The sequence below is a fragment of the Hemibagrus wyckioides genome, unplaced genomic scaffold, assembly GCF_019097595.1.
Source record: "Hemibagrus wyckioides isolate EC202008001 unplaced genomic scaffold, SWU_Hwy_1.0 Contig41, whole genome shotgun sequence".
In the NCBI taxonomy this organism is placed as follows: Eukaryota; Metazoa; Chordata; class Actinopteri; order Siluriformes; family Bagridae; genus Hemibagrus; species Hemibagrus wyckioides.
The window spans coordinates 9,192-15,076 of NW_026690804.1; the positions used below are offsets into that span (position 1 = coordinate 9,192).

The 5,885-nt window shown below is 41.6% G+C and overlaps 1 non-coding gene across 1 annotated transcript; it reads left to right on the forward strand.

Moving 5' to 3' along the window:
- The first annotated feature begins 4,583 nt into the window (after positions 1–4,583).
- On the forward strand, positions 4,584–4,656 carry trnae-uuc (transfer RNA glutamic acid (anticodon UUC)). The gene has a single exon. It is a non-coding gene; the product is annotated as a tRNA-Glu (tRNA).
- Positions 4,657–5,885: the final 1,229 nt, after the last annotated feature.

Below are 5,885 nucleotides of genomic sequence, written 5' to 3' on the forward strand. Positions count from 1 at the left end.
TCTTCAGGAAACGAATCAGAGCCTCGCTGTAGTCCAGCTGTACACGACCTGCATCCTGTTAAAAACAAACAAACAAAATAATCACTTTGGCTTCAGTTTTTTAACGTGGGAAACTCATTTTAAACCCTAAAATGAAGCAGTATGTAAGCCTCAGCATGTCCAGTACTTTTACTAAAGATACACAGATGATGTATGACATGGGCCAAATGTCCAACTACTGCATATCCCAGAGCCCTCTTCATTATGTACATTTTATTTTAATATTTATCCTAAGAATGTCCTTTTTAGCAGGCTGTGATTGTTATAAAATTAGCTTTTGATGCTTGTTATTTTAATTATTATTCCTTAATTACTCATATTACCCTTCTGGAAGAATGGTCAAAAATTCCCATAAACACACTCCTAAACCTTGTGGACAGCCTTCCCAGAAGAGTTGAAGCTGTTATAGCTGCAAAGGGTGGACCGACGTCATACTGAACCCTATGGATTAGGAATGGGATGTCACTTAATTTCTTATGCGTAGTCAAGGCAGGTGAGCGAATACTTTTGGCAATATAGTGTATGTATATATTCATTCAGAGATCTAGTGAAGACCACACCTCTATGGGTCAGGGCTGCAGGGCTATTTTGGCAGCAAAAGGAGGACTAACAATATTAGGCAGGTGGTCATAATGTAATGGCTTAAAAGTTTATGCATGTGTATACACCACTGTTCAAAAGTTTTAGAACACCCCAATTTTTACAGTTTTTTATTGAAAATTATTCAGTTTAATGTCTCATTGCACTCTGAAATGAAAGCATAGTACAAATAAGCAACTGGAGTTAAATAAGAAATCATGGAATCAATTTATAGACCAAAAATGTATTCTAAACCTTTGACTCATCGAAGTAGCCACCTTTGGCAGATATAACAGCTGAACACACTCGTGGCATTCTTTCTACAATAGAAATCAAATATTCTTTCAGAAAGTTCTTCCCAAATCTGTTGCAGAAGTTTCCATAAATGTGTGGCACTTGGTTGCTTTGCTTTCACTCTTTCTGTCCAGTTCATCCCAAACCAGCTCCATGGGGTTTAAGTCTGAGACTGTGCTGGCCACTCCATGTTTTCAAGCTTACCATCTTGTTCTTTTTCCTGAGGTAGTTCTGGCATAGCTTGGACTTATGTTTTGGGTCATTATCTTGCTGTAGGATGAACCCCTGACCAACTAGGTGCATACCAGAGGGTATTGCATGGCGCTGCAGAATGCTGTGGTAGCCGTTTTGGTTCAGGGTGCCTCTCACTCTGTACAAGTCACCGACCCTGGATCCAGCAAAACAGCCCCAGACCATCACACTTCCTCCTCCATGTTTGACAGTTGATGCCACACACTGTGGAACCATCCTTTCGCCTACCTCGACGGGCAGCATAAAGATCCTGCGTGGATGAACTGAAGATTTCAAATTTTGATTCATCAGTCCATAATACCTTCTTCCAGTCTTCAGTAGTCCAATGGCGGTGTTTCATGGCCCAGGCAAGCCTCTTTGTCTTATTCTGGACGTCTTAGTAATGGCTTTCTTGCTGCAACTCGTCCTGTCAAACCTGCAGCTCAAAGTCTTCTCTTCACAGTTGAAACTGAGACTTGCTTACTACTTAACCACTCATCAAGCTGTTGTCCTGTGAGCTGCCTATCACACAAGCTGTTAACGCCAGAAATTTGTCCTCTGACTCAGTTGTGGCTTTGGGTCTGCCAGACCTCTTCCTGTCAGAGTTTGCCCCAGTTTCTGAGTGCCTTTGATGGTGAAGGAAACTGTACTCACTGACACCTTGACTTTCTTTGCAATTTCTCTGTAGGAAAGACCTACATTTTTGGCAAGTGTTATGATGGTCTGTCTCTCTTCCGTTGTTAATTGCCTTTTTCTCGCCATTTTTGTAGCAACACGCTACTTTCTGCAGTACAATACTGTTCAACTGATGCTCACGAGGGTATGGTACCACAGTGTGTTCCAACACTGCTTTTATGCAGACAGAGAGGGTTGTAAGTAATCCAGAAAAAGCTGGAACACCTGTAGGAATTAGTAGCACCAGCTTTCAAGGCTTGATCAACCTCCATTGCTGCAGAACAGCTTTAAATTGTTAACCCATTTTGTGTTCCCTGAAAAAGGCCTTTTTGTATAATTCTGAAATGTACATTATTTTTTCAGTTTTGGGAACCTTACCTTTTTAACCTCTGGCAGTTCACCACTTACCTTTGTACCATTTCAAGCTATTCATTGGACTTGAACGACTTGAATTGCAATAAATAACTGGAAAAATTGGGGTGTTCTAAAACTTTTGACCGGTAGTGTATGTGTGTGTGTGTATATACACACTTTACTGTGCAAACAGTGTGTATGTGTAAAAATAAGAATTAATAAGAAAGAAAAGCTCAGATATTTAGAGACAGACCTTTTTATTTATATATCTATTATATAAGTCAGTATGAGTGAGAGTGAGGGAAATCACCTAGTCCCACCCCCTGTGAGGAGTCCATCCCCTCTGTACACCATCATGGCACCTGTTAGGGGGTGGGATTAGACAGCAAGTAAACAATTTTGTCCTCAAAGCTGATGTGTTAGATGCAGAAAAAATGGGCGAGTGTATGGAGAAGGGCCAAATTGTGATGGCTATAATGACTGGATCAGAGCATCTCCAAAACTGCAGCTGTTGGGGCATGTTCCCAGTCTGCAGTAGTCAGTATCTATCAAAAGTGGTCCAATGAAGGAACATAGGGTTATGGCAGCGACTGAGGGCACGACTAGTGAGAGAACTTGAACACATTCAAAGGGGCTGACCACTAATGCAGATACCCTGAGCACAGTTCTGGAGACATGTTTACCTATCTTTAACTACATAATGATGCAGGTCAAATAATCCACAAAACAAATCCAACAAGTCAGCTCAAAAGACTTGACAGTAGTTCCAAAGAATAAATCCCCAAAATCCACAAGGTTAATCCAAAAGCATACAAAAGGTTCACAGGAGTCTAATCAAAAACAAAGTCAATACTTCCAAAAGTCATTCTAATTAGTCCACAAAATAAATCCATAAGGCGTTCAAAAGAGCACTTGTCAATCAATCAAAACAAAGAACTATACCAGATGCACAAAGTCTTTTTAAGGACAAGGCCATAAACCAGAGCACACGGCTGACCTAGACTTAATCAAGGAACAGGAAACACTAAGCAAAGTATTTGTGGAGGAAAAGGGTGACTTAAATACACAAACCTAACCAAAGCACAGGAGACACCTATTAGACATAATGACAGAGACTGGACACCAACAAAAAGGCAGGGGGGGCCTCTAGTGACCAAAAAAGAACCCACAACCCTGACAGGAAACCAGTAGATATCAGTTTATATCTTGCTCTGTTCATGTTACAATTAGTTGCATATCTTACCTGTATATTTCAGTCTAGTTGTGTTGATATTTAACATGATCAGAAAATGACAGATGATTTTCAAAGTCTTTTCCTGTTTCATCATAAAATGGACATAATAAAGCATCCAAGAGTCAGAATGGACAAACCCATGTGTTTAAATCACACCAAAATATGGATTTGAATTAAAACACTTAAGAGAAACATTATTTCAGACTTTTGCATAACAGCTGGATAGACTTTTATTTGATAATTATGTGCAGTATTGAGATTAAAATTTATACTTGATTTGGATTGGTCAGAAGGTGTTCAGCATGGACCTGATAGCAGTTCAGGTTTCAAATCAAATCTCTCTTTTTTAAAGAATGTCCTCTTTCTGATTATATATATACAGTTATACAAACCAAAAAATAGTGTATGTCAAATATGTACAGAAGAAACTGAATTTGAGTTTAGAGACTAACTAACTAACTAAATATAATCACAATCGTTTACATCAGCAAACAAAACATTAATATAAATTATGTATACACAGGCCAGAGGGGCGCCAGAACGCATATCACAAGATGTAGCAGCTCCTTTTACCTGCTGGCCCAGGTGCGTGGGATGCCGTGATCGTATAGTGGTTAGTACTTTGCATTGTGGCCGCAGCAACCCCGGTTCGAATCCGGGTCACGGCATTGGCTTTTCCACATCACCGTTGAACGCTAGGCATGGCTTTTGACTGCTGGCTGTTTGTCACTTGAAAAGCATAAACAGGTAGTACCCCGCTCCCCTTAAAACTCACATGGGCCAGTGGCGCAATGGATAATGCGTCTGACTACGGATCAGAAAATTCTAGGTTCGACTCCTGGCTGGCTCGGCTGCCTTTTAAGAGCCCAGAGGTGTGCCACAAACTCCAGCTGCCGAATTGCTGGCAGAGTAACACCTCCCACAATCCCTGAAATGCGGAGAGTCCTGTACTGGGAGTTACGCTGGTTTTCTGCACCAGGAACACCAGCCCACGCTCTGTCTAGCAGCTGATTTTCCGCTGGAGTGACAGCTCGAGTAGCTGGATATTCGGTCAGTGCTGGCCGATTTTGTGCTCTGCAATGCAAGGTTCCCATACAAAGCTCTGGATGATACCGCGCTGGAGCTCAAACTGCTTGGTGGTCGAGTAAAATGCTGATCTCAACTCTCGTGGGGCGCCTCCCATATGGTCTAGCGGTCAGGATTCCTGGTTTTCAACCAGGTGGCCCAGGGTTTGACTCCCAGTATGGGAACGTGACTTTATTGGATTGCCCGCAGAACTGGCAAGGAGTTCACCAAATCGCTGAGTTAATAACGGCTGGGAACGCTTCCTCAACGGAAACCAAAAACGATCACTGATTGCAGCCAGCAGCATGTTGGTGTGGTGTTCATTTCGATTCACTGCACAAAAACATTACATAACTGATTTGTCATCACTTATTTATTTGTAGGCTCCCCCTAAGGCTCCCATGGGCCAGTGGTGCTACCTGAAGAACGATAGTCTGGGTCAGCCGGCCAATCACAGCTCACCCGGGAAATCTTTCTCGCCCAATCACATCGGCCCGTTACATCTTTCGTCCCCAATCCCTGCGCTGAAAAGATGGACAGACAATGATGGCCGCGCCCATAGCGAGCCAATCGAATCTCTCGCAATTTTATCGCTTCTCCGCTAATCGCAACAATGGCCCGCCCACGGCAATCGATGGATCTTGGCGCGCTAATGATGTGTCATTCAAGTCAAATGTATTCGCATAATTACAGTGTCATCCATCAATCTAACCTAACACTAGCCTACAATCTCCACAGACGGTTGATCTGAAAAAGAGACCTCAGTCTGGGAATTCCTCCACATCTAAGAGTACATCCCCTACCCTGACTCCATCGCCATCCCCAACTCCTAAGCCTCTAATTGGTGAAACCCTGTCTTCTGCTTCTTCCCAACCATGTTCTAAAAGTAGTGGTGGCTCCAGCAGTGGCAGCATCACTGATGAAGGTCAGTGCAAATAAAGATGATCAGACTTTATGGTGTGTAGGAATGTACTCTCATTCACACTATTGCAGTTATACAGTAGACATACTGATGACTAAAAATAATCAGAATGAGACGGTAATAGGAGCAAATGAAAACATTTATTAAAGTAAACTATATAAACACTATACAACTATAAGTTTATTTACAACAATATTATTTGCAGCTACTATTTATACTAATTACTATTAGAATAAGAATGTCCTTTTTTAGCAGGCTGTGATTGTTATAAAATTAGCTTTTGATGCTTGTTATTTTAATTATTATTCCTTAATTACTCATTACCACATTTGTTTGACAACTACATCATTTTCAAGCCCAGTAACTGAAAGTATTTTGCACAAGGAAACAGTCCATCATCATTCTGAAGTCACCTGGTTGTTAACTGCTGCCAGATCGCATCACAATCTTCTTCCCCATAACGAACAAGACGTTGATTGTGGATGCAGGTAA